Source organism: Myxocyprinus asiaticus, chromosome 17, assembly GCF_019703515.2.
Source record: "Myxocyprinus asiaticus isolate MX2 ecotype Aquarium Trade chromosome 17, UBuf_Myxa_2, whole genome shotgun sequence".
Lineage (NCBI taxonomy): Eukaryota > Metazoa > Chordata > Actinopteri > Cypriniformes > Catostomidae > Myxocyprinus > Myxocyprinus asiaticus.
The window spans coordinates 33,190,001-33,210,119 of NC_059360.1; the positions used below are offsets into that span (position 1 = coordinate 33,190,001).

The 20,119-nt window shown below is 39.2% G+C and overlaps 1 protein-coding gene and 1 long non-coding RNA gene across 6 annotated transcripts in view; one reads left to right on the plus strand and one right to left on the minus strand.

Moving 5' to 3' along the window:
* Positions 1–20,119, minus strand: part of LOC127455575 (baculoviral IAP repeat-containing protein 6-like) — a 213,214-nt gene that overhangs the window by 68,190 nt on the left and 124,905 nt on the right. The window lies entirely within an intron of this gene.
* LOC127455591 (uncharacterized) lies at positions 8,361–11,329 on the plus strand. Its single transcript, XR_007899694.1, has 3 exons — positions 8,361–8,749; positions 9,394–9,499; positions 10,283–11,329. It is a non-coding gene; the product is annotated as an uncharacterized LOC127455591 (long non-coding RNA).

Consider the following 20,119-nt stretch of genomic DNA (forward strand, 5'->3'; position numbering starts at 1 on the left):
TAGCTGTGATGTATGTGTTCTGTCTGCAGTCCCGTGAAAGTTTAGAAGGTATTTGATAGTGAACGCACAACGTGGAGGAGATGCTATGCTGTTACTATGGTGATGATACAAACAGCTGCTGTGCATCTGTATGTTGCAACTGCTTCAGGCCTTTCAAGCATTTGTTTGGCCACTGTCAAACATAAAGGAAAGCTTTGTTGAATTGGCAAGATCACAAAATCGGTCGTGTCTAGAAGGGATCCCTCTTTCATCAACTTCTCGCATATGCGCAGTCTGTTATGTATAGTCTGTGTAATTGTGTTCATCAGTTAACTGTGACATATTAAGTTAAAGATCCGTTTAAGATGGCTAGCAAAATATTAATTATATTAAATTAAATAAATATTTAACATAATACATTTGATAAATTCATCTCTGTGCGCGCTATTGTCGGTCATGAAATATTGTAAGTCAGTGGAGAAGTACATCAATCAGCGCTGGTAAAAAGAGTCTTAATGTAGCCTAGTTTCCATCCACTTTTCACGCTATTTTGTTATCGACAAAGTCAAAATGCGTAAAACAAATTTTGCGAAAATTTGCCCTCTTCTGCCTGTTTCCATTCAAATGGCCTTTTATCGATAAAAATGGTGAGCGTGATGATGCCATGAATAAAAAAAACACTTTGTCGCATAAGTTTTGGTTTATTACAAAAGAAATCTGCCCTTAAGCCGTTTCCATACAGAAATATGTTTATCGCAAATTCGCCTCCAAGATGTCCCTGCTTTTTTCCCTCCGAAGTTTTGGTAAAATGGGGAGAGTATTGAGACAATTCATTGAAATTAGCCAGCTTACTGTCATTTTAATTTCACAAATAAAAGCAATCAGAAGAGGAGGAATTGCAATCAAATGGGAATAGTTGCCTTTATGATAGGACTGTAATATTGGTCCTGATGTTGCGCCTAACAAAGGCTGCCACCGGTTCTGACCCGAAAGCGAACCGTCATGGCCCCGTTCAAACTGGCAACCTGCACCAAGTAGTGGGGGAAACTTTCGGTCTTAGTATAAGGACCATCCATCCATGTGTAGCCTATATGCTGTGTGCACAGCTATTAAAGAAAATAATTATGTGGTGTAATATCAGGGTTTACATATGATACATTCCTGATATTCAATAGGCTATTTTGAACAATCATTTAATCTAAAGCATCGGCATCACAACTGCATTATGTCCCGCATATTTGTCCAGCAACTTTTAATGACCAACTGAACTTGATTGTCATCTCAAATAAATTGTGTCATAATGCAATTTACATTTTCTGAAGAAGCTCAGCAAATGTGATCCGAGGTAAAGAGAGTTAGATTTAAAATATTTAAATGTTTTAAAATGTTCAAAAGCTCGTTTTCTGAAAGTGAACTCCGCATTGGACAAATAGTTCTGATAGTTTATTGTCTTCAAAAAAGTGCAGAACATTCTGATAATGTAATTCAGCCGACTTTTTTTGTCTACAGAACAGGGTAAAGCTAATTTAAGTTTGTGTAAAGGAAAGGCATATATAGGTCTAAAAATATTTTTTTTTTTTCGTTTGATAATTTATTTTTTTAATTTAATGCTTTTGTCATTTGGTAATTTATTTAATTCCATACAGGGAATTTTGCCGGCATTTTTTCTAAAGTAAACTAACTAATAATTTTATAGAATTGGGTTATATGTTAGTGTTCCAAAAAAGCACACTGATGTTTTTCTCCTAGTATTGTGTATTTATTTTTGTGCACATAAATGATATGTTTTTTGTATTGTGGGCTAATTCCGTGACTGCTGTCTATTATTCTGAATGGTGTGGAGAAACAACTTTAATAAATAAACGGATGGCTACCGCGATTAAATTAATCGTAAACAGTGGCCATTCATTTGTTCTCCATGCACTTCTCGATGTGCATGATACCAGATATTTGTGTTGGCACTCCTGGAAGTGTCATGTTTGCAGCATCAGATCTATACGGCGTTAAGATCAATCCATAATCACGTACAATAAATTAGCTTTCAAGGATGTATACTGTCGTCATGATTAACACAGGCTAACGATTGGGGTAAACTCTGTCATGCGTTAATGTCAATTTTCTCGACAAAAAGTGTTTCCAAACCAGTTTTTCGTGACATTTGATGTATCGACATAGAGTTTATGCGCTAGAGTTAAGCGGAAAATATATTATGTCGACACTTGTGAAATTTTAGCGATAATTTGCGTTTCCATCAGCTTTATTTTTTTAGCAAAAAAATCCATGGATGGAAACGTAGTCCATATAAAACTATATATTTTAATTAAAAAAAGATTGCATCTGCACCTCAGTGGATATATATCTTGAGTGGGGACAAATTTGTTTGCTTTGCATTTTTCTATGGGATTCGACTGGAAAAGAGCTCAAACTCATGAACTCGCAGCAACAAGGAGCGCTCGCCGCCAATTCTCGATTCCTCAAGTACATTACTGCGGCATATATATTGCTATCTTCTTAATACTGTAATACTTATATTGTTTAAAATTAAAAGCAGTTTATGAGCATGACGTTGCTTTTTTGCTAGCCATCTTATACGGATCTTTAACTTTATCTGTCATTCTTTTGATAAACATAGTTAACTGAAGAACATAGTTACACATATTTAGACATACATAACAGACTGCGCATGTGCCAGAAGTTGACGAAAGAGGGATCCCTTCGAGACATCCTAAAGGGACTGAGAGTTTGGGAATCATTAAACAATGGAGCTAGGCTGCCCTCTATTGGACATTTCTTGTAATTGCCACTCAGAACTGGGTTAGACATATGGCTTTGATTTTCTAGTATTTTTACATTTCAGTTGATATTTGTATTATATTTTATTTATATAAAAAATAAGACATATGTGCAGTACATTTTTATTAACAACAAACTTGAAAATTCAAGTATGCCAAGTACCTCAAAACATGTGAATATACTTAAAAAGGAATGATGACATTTAATGTGTTGCCATGGCAACGGTATTTAAGATATCAAGAATACCTTCAGAATTTTAAATCTGCACTGTCTTGACATTATTCTAAAAACATTTGAAGCAAATCAGGTAAACATAAGAGGGATATTTAAAAGTCTGTTTAACGTGCCACACTTCCTTCTGCCAGTAGGTGGCGCTACGAACGTGACCCACAATAGCCACATCAATGTGATCAGAAATCGAAGAACGAACGGGTTTGATGTCATTTAGAACAAAATCGTTTCGGGGGTTTGTAACCGCGCGCCTGGGCGAACTTTTAGAAAAAATTCTTACTGGCTTCTAAACACCTTCTTACTGCCATTGGTCCAGGTCATCGGTAGGTGTGCCCTGGAGCTCCACCTACCTTAAGGCCGACAGCTGATTTTATGTTTAGTCAGTCAAAATCAATCAATCAATGTGAACACACCAGCATGCAGTTATTAGCAAGCTAGTGCAAATTTACCTACATCTGTATGATCATTCACGCAGAGACATTTTCCAAGACCATGTTATGCATTTTTTGTTTTGTTTTATTAGTCTACAAAAGGAATCAAATCTACTCAAACACTCAAGTGCCCATTCACTCATGTGCCATCAGCAGCAAAAGCCATTCACAAATCTGCCCAAAGTAAGATATGTCTCTATCATCATTCTTTTGTCTTTATTCTGCACATTACCACTTTTATACACTCATATTTGCAATAGTATCAGTGTCATCATACATAACAATAACAGATTGTAACAGATGCATATTATGGAAGTGAATAGCGTGTTAATGCATTAGTGAAATGAATTAATAATAATCAAGACAAATTAAACATTTTCTACTGCATATATTTTACTTTAAATCATAATCGAGTGGTTAAAACAACTTCTTTTACAAACCTCATGTGAATTCTGCTAACAGAATGAGGCATAAAGTCATTGATCGCACATTTAAATGTCACATTAGTTAAGCTTTACTGTGAGTCCTCATATTAAATGCTCCTCTGAATGTGGCTCCACAGCGGTGTGGCGGGTGTCTAAATGTTTGGAAACAGTATATTGTTGCTCGGCTGTTTAGAACTTCTTTTTACCACTGAAAGAAGAACGAATTAGAACTTCTACTGAAGTATACTGGGACCTTTAGCCTCACATTGTCAGCGATTCACACCTTACCATTTCCCCCTACTAAACAGTTTAGATCTTTGTTTGAGGTGAAAAGCCTGCTGTGTTGGGGAGTTGTGACATTCCGTTTCCAAAAGATAGGAGACTTGTTTCACCTGGACCTTTGGATCAGGACAAACCTGGAATTTTTACAGAAAACTGGAAATATATTGACACACTTAGATTGCCCTGCATCTTGTATGAGTGGATTCACATATATAAAAAAAAAAAAAATGTTTAACGCAGTGTCAAACAAGTGAATCTTTGATAATTTTTTTTAATTATTATTATTTGAACTGGTTAATTTATATGAACTGTCCAAACGAATCACCAGAACACATCAATTTTAAAAATTGACAACTGTCCCACGTGTCCGTGTTTGCGCTCAAGTGCGCTGGGGGGTATCCCAGAGAATAACATAGAGGGAACCCCCTTATTGCAGCGCAATGCAGCAACAGCCATGATGAAAAGTTAAGGAAACAAACACAGCCGCAACTGTGGAACATTTGGAAATAAAATGAAGCAACAGATAACAAAATCTTCAGAAGTCTTCCTCAGACATCATGTTTGTGTTTTACACGTGTTGCAGGGCTCACTGTCTTGGTTCACTCAGGTGTAGCATGCATAATGTGACAAAATGCAATAATGTTTCACACTATTGTGAACTGCCCTCAGGATATTGTGCTGCAAATCATAAACTTTATCATGTAATCATGAATGCTGCCACACTATACGACTCCATCTCCTATGATTTTACCTTTTAAAACACATATCCAAACAGACATTGATAAGTTTTAGTGAGTTTCGTACCTGCGATCTGTTGCATTGCAGCCGAGCACGCAGCCTCTAAGCTATTGGTCCACACGTGTCATCTAAGAACTTTTGTCTACTCCACATCACCATATTTAATAATAACTATAATATAGACAAAATAAGCATATTTACATTGCTTACGGGATTTCAGTTGAACCACTTTATGTTAATCTACCACTATCGACTAGACGGAACTATTATAACACGAGTTAACGAAGTTAATTAAATGCATTGTTTTTGTCTTTTCGGTAGGACTAAAAAATACAATTATGAATGTTAATGTATTTTCGTTTTGATTTTCAGGAAGATGACTAAACCAATATCTATGATGCAATGGTTTCCATTTATTGAAAAAGGCTGACATTCTAGCATTTTCTTTTATATGTCAGTGTTAAATTCATGAGCTAACTAAGCTAAACCTTTACAGCTGCCATTAATTTTGCATTGTTAGATCTGCATCTACATATCAAAATATAATTTTAACAATGTTAATCGTAATGACTCTCACTTTCTTTACACTAAACTTTGGTTCAAAAAGTGTCCATTTGCGCCTCCTGGCTGCGAATTTGTGAACGAGTTTCACATGTGGCTTGTATGTTTATACTGCAATGATAATCCCCGCAATAGTAAGGGTTATTCTGGTTGACTACCTACTGTAGAATCAACATAAGATTACACAAGCAGGTCTGTGAGTCAGCACAATTCGTCCTCTTCTCACACTGTCATTATATTATGGTCACACACATGTACAGGAATGAGACTGATCCATAATCGCCCACCATCGGCTGTCAGCCTGATGATTATATGATCCACAGCTCCAGAGAGAGAAAATTACAAACAAATAAATTAATATAAACAACGGCTCACTAACAAGGAACTCCACTTAGTGCAGATGAAATAAAAAATCCTTCATGGCTTCTACCCCGCTGGGTTCAGTTTGATCCGTTTTAAATGTTCTGGCACAGCGCTGGGAGCACGGGACCGAGGGAATTTGCCCACATGATAATTTCACTTAATTGGCCTGTGCGATAATTTCCACACATTATGGTGACTGAAATGTGCTGATCCTAATTATCAAAGACACAGAGAGAGTGAAAGAGAGAGCGAGAGTGAGGCATGAGGCGGCATTCTCTCAGAACATTGAAAGAAACTAGAGAGAATAGACTTCCAGAAGGTTCATCTTCATTTTGAGATCATAGTTCATCCTCTTTGTCTTAATGCTAAAGATGATGTCATAAACAATTGTAAAGATCAGACTGACTCTAAATCAACTGTAGATAACCAGCTGGAATGGAAGGTGACAGTTTTACTGTACAGTAAAACCACTGCATACTGGGTGTGTGTTTGAGTCACTGCTAATGTAAAATCTATGTCAACACACACACACACACACAGCTTGTGGACTGAGCATCTCACAAACACAGTCAACCACCACCGCTAGAAGCATCAAGATGAAACACTGACAGTAAACTTCTAATGTGGACAATAACACTTGCTATTATATCATCAATCAACCAACCAATCAATAAAGTTATGTCCTGCAGGAAGCTGTGTGCAGAAAACAGCTATACATTAGTAAAAATGGGCAAAGCATCTGAGCTTTGGCCCAGTTCTTAGCACACATGGTCTAAAACCTGTGGCACTCTAGTATGCAAAGAGAGCTTTAGTCCAGTTTGCATAATTTTCCAAACCAGTTCCTCCCGCTTTCCCTACCAATTCTTGTCCTTGCTATACTATGCCAATCCATTAAATCCATTATCCAAGTAACAACGTTTATGTGACATACATGCTGAAAAAAGTCTGTACTATTCAAAAAAAAAAATAATTTACCACATAAACCTACAGCAAAACAATGAACAACTGCTTTAACAATGGAAAAACAGCAAGGACCACACAACAAGATCTCTTGTTACTTTAGTTAACAACAATCAGTTTATATATTTAAAACAAAAGTTTATATAGGCAAATTACTTCCTCTCAGACCGGAGGTTCCTTTGCTCTGGCGCCTAAGGTACATCCTTTTATTGACCTCCTGTAACTGTGCATTTAGCCAGGGGTCAGGATTATTTCAGATTGAAACAGTAAATAATTGATCCAGCTTTTCTAAAGTCCAAGGGCTGATAGAAATAAAACAACTAATTTATTATCATAATCGTGATAAATGATTTTATTGGACTGGATGTGGCTGGGAAGCAGTGTATACAGATCCTCTATTCTGGCCCTTTCCATTAAAATGTTAATGTGGACAATGAGGTTAATAGTTTATTAACACACACCAATGGACAGAAGACCAGATAAGAGCAAAGAGAATGATTGAGAATCGTAAAATCCAGAGGGGAAGGAATGGTCAGACTTAAGAGCGGAGGAGGGGGGAAGGTTGCGCTATGTTTTACTTCCAGTGTGAACACTGATGGTAAGGAAACAAGAATCATTTTCCTCAAGGGTCAGAGTGAGCCGAGTGTTCACGGTAGCTTGCGTTTGAGTTTCAAGTAGTGTCGCTGTAGACAGGGACAACTAAAAAACGATGCCATTCCTACACACTTCAGTACCAGAGCTGTCAGCATTAAAGGCCACATTCAAAGACATTTACTGTTAGGAGTCTGTTATCAAAGGTTCTGAGATGACTTAAATTTTAAATGTCAACGTAATAATTTTCTAAAACAATGAAATACATTGTTGTATCTTTTGACATAAAATACGCACGGTTTTGAAATTAGAGCAAATTTTCAAACGGTTTGTAATCTTACCATACCGAACCATGCTCAAGTGGAAATGTCACTGGAACCATTACTCACCGTGCTCAGAACTGTTCAGCCTGATGGTGGAAAAGAGCTTATTGAGCATGGTGCTCTTGCTACCAATTAAAGATAGAGTCCAGCTCAAGTCATTTTCAGTCCTTTTCCTCCCTTTTCCCCCCAATCATTTCCTGTCCTCTCTCAATTATCACTTTCAGTAAAAACTATAAAAAAGGCCAAAATAATGATCAATAATATAATCACAGCTGGCCAGGCATTTAATGACATAATACTGAGTGTGGTATACAAGTCATTACACTCAATACGCAACTTCATGTTGTTCCAAACCCATTTTACTTTTTTCTTCTGTGGAACACAAAAAGAGATGATAGGTAGAATGTTTGCCTCACTTTCCATTTACTTTTATTGCTTCTTTTCTCTATTCAATGAAAGTAAATGGTGACTGAGACTGTCAGTCCATAACATTCTACCAAACATTTTCTTTTTTGGGTGAACTAATTCTTGAATACTGAAGATACATGCAGTTTCACAAAAGCAACTGAAAAGGCACCAATATACAGATTTTGAGGACGTGTATGATGTATCAAATCTGCATGTAAAAGATTTGGGCCACCATTCCACACCCTTCACCTCATCTTCCTCACCAAATGAATTCTCCCCTCCATTTGGATCGTTCTCTTTTCCTCATCTCTGTAGCTCTACATTGTTCCTGGCAATAAAGAAATTTGATGTGTATGCCTCCTCGTCACCCACCCTCTCTCTCGCTCACTCTGTTTCCGCGGTTACCAGTCGCGCTGTTTGGTTATGCAATGCACCGCGTTCTCAGGCTCCGAGACGGGACCTATAACCACACAACTGCCATCGGCTACGGACAGAGAACGGCAGGGTGGGGAGCTCTCTGCTGCAGGTCGCTGATTTCTTGAGCATAGCCAGCCTTGGTCTGAAGGTGTCAACACACATCTGTAGCTTGCTTCTACACCCACGGGAAAAAGAGGAGAGCAAGAAGGAGGGAAGGCAATTGCAGAGGAGGCAAATCAGAGAGAAGGTGTGGGCGAGTGTTAGTTACAAATGTTGAGCCGTTTCTCTTTTAGATGGTAAGGGGTCAGATAGACAAGAGTGAAAAAGGGAAGAACAAGAGTGTGTGACAGCAGGAGTGTGTGTTTGGGTGAGAAAGAGGGAGGAGAGAGAGAGACAGAGAGAAAGGAGGGGAGACTAAGAATAGGAGTGATTTTAAAAAGGGGGGCTTTTGGAAAAAAGGAGAGAGAGAGGGAGAGAGGAAGAGAGGAGGGGGTGTGGAGACGGAGGGGGGAGGAGAGAAGGGAGCGGATGTCTCAGAGACCCCTTGAATGAATGGTGCGAGCTGTTCAAGCAGAGAATAAAAATATAAATGCTAGGAAGAGGAATAAAAAGAAGAACTGAATGAGTATGGAAATAAAAGGAAGGGCTTCTTCAGGCTGACAATACATAAGGAGGCTGGAATACTGACACAGAAAGAACGAGAGAAGCCCAGAGAGAGAAAGAGACAGCGAGAGAGTGAGATAGAAGGGGAGGGATGTTGGGGACTGAGATTGTTGTCTGCGTAACACACACAGCTCAAGGAGATGCTGTTGTAGACCTACTCTATCTCCCTTCTTTCTTTCCCTCTCTCCACCTTTCAATTTCTCTCTCTTTTCCTCTTTACCATCTCAGGAACGTTTGGCCAACTGGCCCTTGTGTTGCCGCCAGCCAAGATATGCCTCTCCTATGATGAGCCCACAGCATGCTGGATCTTCCCCATGACCTCCCATGCAGTAGGGTAAGACTCCTCCTTATTTCTTGTTCAATTGTCTGCTTTTTAATATTTTCTGTCGAAACCCGTGTCAGTCATCTGAGTCAATCGTATCATTTGCATTGCTGTCTGTCTACCTACATATATTTTCTTTCTTGGCTTGCTCACCACTGTCTACTTTACCATTCCTTTCTGGAGCCAAGCTGCAAGTTTGACCCCAGGCTGCATATGTTCTGGTACCTAGTTGCTTACTTGTGTATATGTCCCCCAACGAATGTGGCACCATGCTAAACCCCCTTTTGTGTGCTATTGCACAGGGAACACGCACAATACCTAGAAGACAGCGTTGTACATGGAAGAGGGGGTGAGAAAAAGAAAGCGAAATCATTAAGCATGCATGGCGGAGGCAAATAGCAAGTGAGAAGGCTTAAACGTACAGTAAATCATCTCAGCTGCCAAAAGTCGCCCTGTTGTAGCAGCTCCATAGGGAAATATCATTTTCAGAGGGGGAATCCATCACAAAGGGGGGAAGACATCCTCTTTTGTGTTCATTACTCCAACCTCGCAACAGAGCAATCTGAGAGAGGGAAATCTCACCCTCCATGCTGCTCGACCGAGTGATTTACCTAACCGTTTAGTCTGGGCTCTGGATGAGTGCTTCCGCTGCCGGTCTGAGAACATAGGGGATCAGACCAAGAAAAAAGAGAGACAGATTGAGGGAGAAACTAAGAGTCGATTGTATAACCATTTCATTCTGTGAGTCCATCTGTCCATCCATGTGTCTCACGTTGCTCTCCTGTTTCTCCCCAGATAAGCATCCTGGAGTCAGAGGTGGGGGGCCAGAATGGGGACGACCACCGTCAGTATAGAGGAGGTTCGGGCGCAGGAGGGTAAAGAAGAACGAGAGGAGTCCATCTTGGCCTTGCTGGGGATCATCGGCACCTTTCTGAACCTTTTTGTCATCGTTTTTGTTTACATCTACACCACTCTGTGAGGAGGAGGATCACGTGGCGGGGGCAGGTGGAGGTAAGGGGAGGGGTCAAAAGTAGATATGACAGAGGGGTCGACGTCTCACAGAGAGGAACATGGAAGATGACACTAGGCCGGTCAGGACAGGGAAAGTGACACTTGCCCCGTGACCACTAATTTAAGGGCAGATGTATCAATGCATTCAGCTGGACTCTAGGACAGCAGACTTTTCAAAACGAATGGACATCCATTAATACAGATTTCTGGACACTAGGAGAATGGTCCTTGGATACGCCAGATTCGTAACCTCACAGGACATGGTCAAGGGCCAAGGGACCTTACGTTTCCCCGGCAACGGGAGTAACACTGAGCACTGCCTGGCTTCATACAAGGTTACACATATGCAGAAGGACCATAATGAACAAACACAGAGTGCCACATGCCAATGGAATGGTTCCTTTCATATTAGGCATCGTATCGACTAATAGATAAAGGCTCTGCAATAACATGGAACAATGGAAAAATTTCATTATGAAATATTTTTCTATTAAAATAAAAGAGAGAATGAGACTCTTTGGGATGGTGGACCAATTTACAAGTTCTCATAGCTGGAACTCGTGGGGGCTTGCTACAGTTCGGTGACATTTGGAAAAGTAGACCGAGCCACTCTTTTTCATTACAGTTCCTCCCTTGTTCTGACAGGTGGAAGGAAGATAAACAAAACAATACAAATATGAGTGTGAGTTTTCTCTCTGATTTAAGGGCATTGTCAGACACAACGTTTCTGTGCAAAGTAAAAGCTTTTGCACCAATACTTGATTACATATTAGATGTACTGTGCCATAGGAAATCTGATCAATAAAATTATATTCTATGGATTGGGATGTCTTCAGGCACCTCTGTGTAGTTTTGTGGTGTGTTGCATGTTTGTGTCTGTGGAAATATTTCCTAAGATAAATGATTTTAGCTATATAATTGTTTGTTTTTGTTGATTGTGAAAGATCTAAATTTGAGAACATTTGAAGTTGCCTAATCATATACGTGCTGATATATCGAATCAGTTTTTCAAGTAGGACTTCGGGCTCGGGTCGAGTTCAGGTTTGTATGAATGAAAAAATAAACAGGCTTACAGAACTCGCACACTTTCGCACACGCACTCTCACTCACGGAAACACGCGAACGGACGAGTTAGAGGTTGTTCACACCGAATCTGTTTTTGCGCTCATCTTTTCTGTTTTCCCATTATTTTCCTATGTAAACACATGCTGGATGAATGTCTTTGACATTTGCACCGCATCTCGTGCAGGCCCTGGCACATTTTAAACACCATGTCAAGTTAAAAAGAACTTCAAATTTTCAAAAACGCATGTTGAGACACCTGCGCTCTGTTTCATTCTTTGCGCTGCGTCTAGATTGTTTTTAGCACAGCTGTCACAAAGATTCAATGTTCTGAACAAGTTCAGGCAGCACAGACGGGACTGTTGCAGTGTTTCATATTATTCCAGATTGTTCTGCACCAAGAGAGGGACTGTTGCATTGTTTCATATTATTCCAGATTATTCTGCACCAAGTGACGTTTCAGCAAATAAACGGTAAGTCAATGCTTTTTTTCCCCTTCTGCTCTAGTGTACTATGGGGCTGCTGTGCCTTGTTAAAACTGTGTATGTTTACTGTTTCAGTACTGTTAAGAATGTTGCCTATATGCTTACATAAAATACAGCCTATTGCAACAGTACTTGCTAGGAGAAGAAATTAGATAGTAAGCAATTACAGGTTCGGGCTTAAAATCTGACGGTATCGTTTGTGCCAGGTAGGGTCGGGCCACACGGTCTCGGGTACAGGTCGGATTTCATTTTGAGGCCCGTGCAGACCTCTATGCTGCCCTGCACTTTTGTGTGTATGCAAGTGTCAAGCATTTCGGTCTGTGTGTGCTTGTACATAAAACTCAGTTCACTGTAAAAAGAGGCAGGTGAAACAAACAGTTACAGAGGAGAGTTACAAAGAGAGAATGAAAGGGAGGAGGATGTGGCAGTGATGGTTACTGGTTTTCTCTCTTCTATTTTCTTCCCTCTGTTCTATCGGTGATGGAGGTATTTTTAAGCCCTTTGAAAATGCAGAGATCAGTTTCCTGTCACATGTGATCGAGAGAGGTAGAGATGGCTGATGGGAGCTCCATGCATGAGAATGAGTCTTCAGAATCTGCTCTAAACACATCACACCCACAGCCTCTGGCACCCACGCACACACACACACACACACACACACATTTGATCATATATTTTAACGGGACATACCATAGACTTTTACTGTTTTTATATAAAGCTAACTATAATTACTATTACCCTAACCAAACCTTAAACATTACCCTAACAGAAAACTTTTTAGCATTATTAGAATTTAAATTCATTTTTATTTTATTAATATTAATTTATGTATGGTTCATCTTTCCCAATGAGGATGTTTCAAAATGTCCCAAAAGGGAGGTTTTGTCCTGTTTAGCTCACTTTTGGGTACGAATTTGTCCCCAAACCACACACACACACACAAATACATCAAACTAATACAAACACACCTGAAAATAATTTTTCAGTGTGTTTGCCCTCTGTCAGAGTGTGTTGCGATATGTCATAATAAATTGTCCTCCAAAACACCCGCCTGCGGAATTGTTAGCAGGGCTTTACACTTAGTCTCAGGTCCCTCAATAAATTCCGAAGCCACCGGGCACTGCTAAAGGCATGTGTAAATCAGCATTTACCTGCAGGGCTTATCACACAAAAATCCCCACTACACCAGTTCTCAGATCAGCATAAACCCTCTCAACTAGCTCTCAGATCAGTGAAAACCCTCTACACAAGTTCTCAGATCAGCATAAAATCTCTATACCTGCTCTTAGCACTATGCAAACCCTCTACACCTGTTCTCAAGTCTGTGTAAACGTTTAACACCTGATTTTAGGACAGTGTAAATGCTACCAGCTCTCAGGTCAGTGTAAACCCTTTAGAGCAGCTCTCAGGTTAGAGTAAAACCTCTAGACCTACTCTAAGGTCAGTGCAAAGCCTCCACTTTAGTTCTCAGCTCTATGGAAACACTCTATACCTGCTCTCAGGTCAGTTTTAACCCTCTACACCAGCTCTCAGGTCAATGTTAACCCTCTAAACTAGCTCTCAACTAGGGTAGGGTATTGATACAGATTTCCTGATTCAATTCCGATTCACAAGCTCTCGATTCGATTCCGTTCCGATTCAAATGGGTACATTTCTGTTACAATGTCTATTTTGCTTACATAATCACATTCTCTCTCAGCTAATGCTCTTAATTATAAAGGAACCTTCTTTTGTTCACTTGCATAATCTGTACTATTTACAAGTATTTACATTGATATGTAGAACACATGCTTAATCGGCACTGTCTCTTTAAGACTATCAGCATCAGCCAGTAAGCACATATAACGAGAGAAGATGTGCGTGGTTTCTTTTGCATGTGATAAGAATTAAATGTTTATTTTTTCTGTTGTTTTTAATCAACAACTGACAGTAAAAAAACAGAAAGAGTATTAAGAGTGACATTATTCAATGACATATGGATCTGTGGATCTCGTCTTTGTACAAACAGAATGAGTTAAACCAAACTTTTGCTCTCAACATGCAATGAAAGGACTTCTGTGCTAATAACTACTTCTCCACTAGGGATGCCGCGATTATACCATTTTACTATTAACTGTGATTATAAATGTCACGGTTAATTTAACCAGAATAATTTAGAATCCACGGTTAAAAACTGTTAAATGTTTATATGTGGCAAAAATATTATAATTATAATTATATATATATATATATATATATATATATATATATATATATATATATATATATAAAAAATTGTTACACACGCCTGGCTCCTGGCAGGCAACATGAAAAAAAGGCAACACTGAATTTATTTAAAGGAAAGAAAATAAGATGTTTCAAAATGTCCAAATAATAGTCAAACGAGCCCCCCATAAGTACTGGAAGCAAGGGGAGAGCCAGACAGCACTGGCAGGAACCAATCTTTATCCTTGTGCCCATCAGCCGAGCAAACAAGGAACACCCCCACACCTGCTGCCACTCTGCGGAGGTGAAACAAATCACATAGCAACCACCAGACAGGGCTGTCACATAATGTATAAATATATAAGAGTTTTTCGTAAGATTTTGTAAGCCTAAATGTGAAAACTCTTGTGCCTGTATGGGTACTGGTGCTGTTGCTATGGTTACGGACAGTGGCCGCGTGGTGCTTTACTGGCCAGGTGTCACGGACTAAACGTGAACTTTCAATTCATGTGAAACTGAAGCTTAAACACACAAATTCCACCAGACTCACATCCATCAAAAAAAGCGACTTAAATAGGCTGTCTGCCAGCATTTAAATGACTGACTGAAGAAGACAGATGTAAAACAAGCAGACAGAGGTCATACTGTAGAAAGATACACATCCTACAAATTGGACAGGATGCTCCACTAGTCGTCCAACAACAAACTAGTAAGTTTAATATTTTTAGCTGTGGTGATTTTAAAGTGATGAATTAAAGATTCTTTTTGTATTGTTTAAGTGTGCTGACAGCGCACGGTGCATTGCGTGTAGTTACTATCAGCGAGTGAACATGAAGTTGCCTCTTAAGTCGTCCTCATTATTTAAAGCATTGCTTCTCTACAAATTCACCATGTTCAACAATAAATATAAATTTTAGTCATGCAAATAATTGTAAAACAGGTTAACCATGATTTTTTTCTCAGACAGTAATCTAACCGTCAAAACTCACACCGGGGCATCCCTATTCTCCACTATACTACTCATTCACTGGTGAGTGAAATCTGAACATTTACTAGCCAGTGGCTAATCAGAGACATTTATAGTCACATAGCGTGAGATTTTATTGAACATGCGAGTGATTTACTTGCATTATAGAGCGTTCCAACAGAGTGAAAGATCGATTTTAGGAATTAAGAAATAGGGATGGGCACGAGTACTTGGGTACTTGTATGTGATAGTAATGATTGATCATGAAAACGATGATCGATGGTGATCGTGCATGATGTGACTTTTCACTTAATTCGAAATTCAGTGACAATTACCTGACAACTAAACACAAACACGTCAAAGAGGTAGCTTATTTTTAATTTTGAGATTGATTACGTTGTGGTTTTGAGGGGTACATTGATTGTCAGAAATGTCTCATAGCAACCAAACTGATATACTACGCTGCAGCGCTATTGTTACGATAATCAAAAGAGAGTGTAATTAACAGTGTTTTGAACACCTGTCTCTGCAAAACGTTTGCTAAACACGTTTTATTATCATTTAATGTAAGAACTTTGACTCGTTAATGGATATTTAATAAAAGTGAATGTTTGTCACTGACTGTAAACCTCCCTGCCCTGGGTGCCGAAATGTTTGCATGACGTAACACACACCTGCATCTCGACGAAATGGGAGTTGAAGATTTCTGCACGAGTTTTCAAGTTAGAAGTCCGACATAATGTGTCATTCCGTTGCACTTTCCCCAGTTGAAAGGTGGAAATTCCAACTCTCCGAGTTGAATAGAACGCTTCATGAATCATCACAGCAACAACAATATGGAGCATCGCGGCATTCCCCACAGGAGCAAACACTTGGGGAGACACACACACACCAGGCGTGTGGCAGTGGACTCAACGCACTGAAGCAGCACATATACAGCAGGCGAGTGTTTCAAACAGCTAGACAGAGCGCAGCTATATGGAACAGAATGCAGCGTCTTCAAAACTGAACTTCAAATAACATGCATATTAAAAACGTAAAGGTAATGGCGTCTCCTGTTAAGCCAACCACGATTTGAAAATAGATGGTTCAGACAGTCACTAAAAAAACTGGTGCACGCTTACTAAGATTACTACAGTAACCTGAAGGAAGAACAGGCAGACACGCATTGTGCACATTCTTTTGAGGTGGGCAGCGAATCTTCACAAAATGACAAAATATGATGCATTATATTATTATTATGCAATCTTTTGTACATTTTGTAACAGATTATTTTATAACAGCCTATAATAATGAATAGACGATACACTGGAACAACAAGACGCAATTAAGTAGCCAAAAATGTCTATCAGACATGTTATTATATGTACAGTTATGTACATGTCATTGTACTCGACGAGTAACTAGAGTACTCAAGTAGACAAAATGACCAAAATGTCCATCCCTATTAAGAATCGATTTTGAGAATGTCAAACGAAGATCGCGATGCATCGGAAAATAAATATTTTTGCCCAGCCCTACCCTCAATTATTTGCAAAGCCTCTACATCTGCACGCACGTCAGTGTAAACCCTCTAGACCAGCTCTCAGGTTGAAGTAAACCCTTTAGTCCCGCTCTAAGGTCAGTGTAAACCCTCTACTTTGGTTCTCAGCTCTACGGAAACCCTTCACACCTGCTCTTAGGTCAGTGTAAACCCTCTACACCAGCTCTCAGGTCAGTGTAAACCCTTTAGACCAGCTCTCAACCATATGCAAAGCCTCTACATCTGCACACAGGACAGTGAAAACCCTCTACACCTGCTCTAAGCTCAGTGTAAACCCTCTTCACCTGCTCTAAGCTCTTATCTGAGAGTTGGTGAAAAGGGTTGTAGTATAAACCCTCTACAACAGTCCTCATGTCAGCACAAACCCTCTACACCAGCTTTAAGCTCAGTTAACCTTATACACAAGTTCTCAGGCCAATGTAAACCCTCTACACCAGCTCTCAGGTCAATGTAAACTACAGATGTGTGCAATGACTAAATTACACTGAAATATTGTAGCTGACTTGTCTAAAAAGACACCCTCAAAAAAACAGTCAAAAACATTTTGTATATGCAACCCATTTGAAATACTTTATTATTCAGCCAAATCTGATAATAAACGCTGCTGAAACAGGAAAATGTTAGCCAATATAGGCATATTAATTGAAAATGTAATGAAAAGGCAGTGCAGGACTAATAAGAGCAAACCTAATAGCTTGTTCTAAACATAATTCACCAAGTAAAAGTTACCCAACATATTACAGCAATCAGCACATTGTTGAAAATAATTAACAGGTAAACCGTAAAAAAAAAAAAAAAGTCTAAAAAGCTGCGTATATTTGCAATGTGCATTAGCCTATGATCTACTACATAATATGACAGCTGATCGATTGAGAAAATTAGCTAATAACAAAAAACAGCTAGGATAGAAAAAAAAAAAAAAGGCCTATGAGAAACGTAAACCTAATATATTGTCCTAAAACATGACAGAATAAAAGATAGCTTAACCAATTTAGCCGTTGGCACTTTGTTGAAAACTAGCCTTGATAGACTGGCAGCGTAAAAAATTATGTGGAAAAAAAGGCATACCTTAGCCTACAAGTAATTTACTACTTACTCAGACCATACATTTTTGATGAGCTAAATTCACATCAATGTGGTCCGGTAAAAGATGGGACCTGACTCACTTGAAAAAGCCTGCTCAGCTGGAACAGAAGTTGCAGGCATGCAGAGGTTTAAAGCTAAATGTAAATGTGTAAATAAAATGATGAAAAGCTGGAGAATTGTTTTTTAACACTAGTAATTCCAATGCCAACTAGCAGCAGCAGTACTGTTTAGTCAACTAGTCTCACACACCCCTAGTGTAAACACTCTACACCTGCTCTCAGGTCTGTGTAAACCCTCTACACCTTACGGATTTGCACAGTGCAGTCACCTCTTCCAATCATAAGAGCTTAAGCGAAATATAGCACTTCAAGCAGTTTGATGGACATGGCCTCCTGGCACACACATATGAATAAGGATTGAATTTATGCTTCAGAGATTTCAGCTTGCCGTTCCAGAAGGAGTAATGTAGAGGGGGTGTGTGTGTGTGTCCTGGGGTCGGTCCAGTTTAAGCCACCCATGTGGGGGGCCACACGTGATGCAGTGGTCAAAGACATATGAATCATAACTGCTTTCTTCACGTCTTTGCTCTTCACAGGCCAATTTGTCAATGCACAGATGCACACTTAAACCTAGGGTGGGTTGTAACAATAAGGATTAATCTTAAATTTAGATGAAATCAAGGGTTATCTGACAATTCTTTTGCATCAAACTTTAATCTTTTTTTAAATTTTTTTTTAATAAATAATCAGGTTTACATTTAAACCATTGTTTTGATCCTCAATTAAATTTCACAGTAAATCTTTATTAACTTATTGCTTTACTGCTCCAATACTTTCAACTCTGTTTTAAATCTCAGTTAGTGATTAACTCACAGCTGAAGTGGTATAAATAAAAGACAGACCTACAATTAAACATGAATGACTGGGTAAGCGAACAGTGGATGTTCTGTCAGCCCTCAGAGAGGCAATTTTTATATTATTGAGGTGTGATTTCAAATCCGAGGCACGAGTATTAAGACTCATCTCGGTGGCGGGGTGCTAACCTGCTTCCCTATTCTGTACATGTGGGAACACCTTTGTGCATGTACAGAACAGAAACGGGTCTCTCGAGGATTCGACATTTAATGAGACCGTTGACAAGCGACAGGTGATCGTTATTGCTCACCTCCTCTCTCCTGTCCACTTCAGTCGGCAGCCTTGGCACTTTATTTTTGGCCACAATAGTGGCGCTGACAAGAGGGGAGGCGGTCGATCCGAACCTGTGCCACTTGTTTCATGTTTCATATTATGGGTCATTTGTTTCTTAAATTATGCTGCCATATTTTAAGACTTGTGAAATTCGAAACGTTGCTGCAACATTTTCTCAAACTGCTTGATTAGCCCTGTACTAACGACCAATAGCTAGGTTCAGAATTCATCATGACAGACAAAATGAATCACAAGTGAAGGTTTTAATCACTGGTTAAAACTTTGAACTCTGATTTGTTAAACTGTATTTCAAATTAAGCGGTGCAACACAACTCTTATTAAAATAAAACTTGGATCAACAAACCCTGGATTAGCTCTAAACTCTACTTAATTTAGCCAAATCTTTTTTTGGTGCAACCCACTGCTAGACTGATAACAGTACACAAAAGCCTGGACTGATTCATCCCACCTCTCTCAAACACATGGTGAGACAATATGCAGGAAGATTTAAAAAAAAAAAAAAAAAAAAAAAAGGACATATTGAGGGGGTGGGAGGAGAGTGGAATGAGAGAATAAAGTGTTAACTGTTGTTTACACACAGACGAAAGACTCGAACACCTCGAAATCTTGCCCTACTTAATGACTAAACCACGTCAGCACTGTTTCACATGAATGCATTCACACATCCACTAACGTTATATATGAGCCTTACAGCATATGTCAGGGATGTTGTGTGTAGGCATGTGTGATATCCCCATAATGATAACAGCTTTTAGAAGACTATGAAATAAACAGAAAAAACAATGTGGAGACAGTAGCACATACACACAAGTTACCTCAACTGCCAGTCTTTTGTATAAAAACTGACAGCACAATGTATTAACTGATGATTGTTAGGCAAGCACTACTATACTATTGCTCATACTTGGGGTTATAGATTTGTACAAACCCCTGACAATATCTGGTAAAAAGTTAAACGAGAAAAGAAACGCTCCAAGAGACGGTTCTATGTTAACTTAGTGTTGCACAGTAGCCTATACTGGTGCCATAGTACTACCACAGACTCAAGCTTCACAATACCAGCAG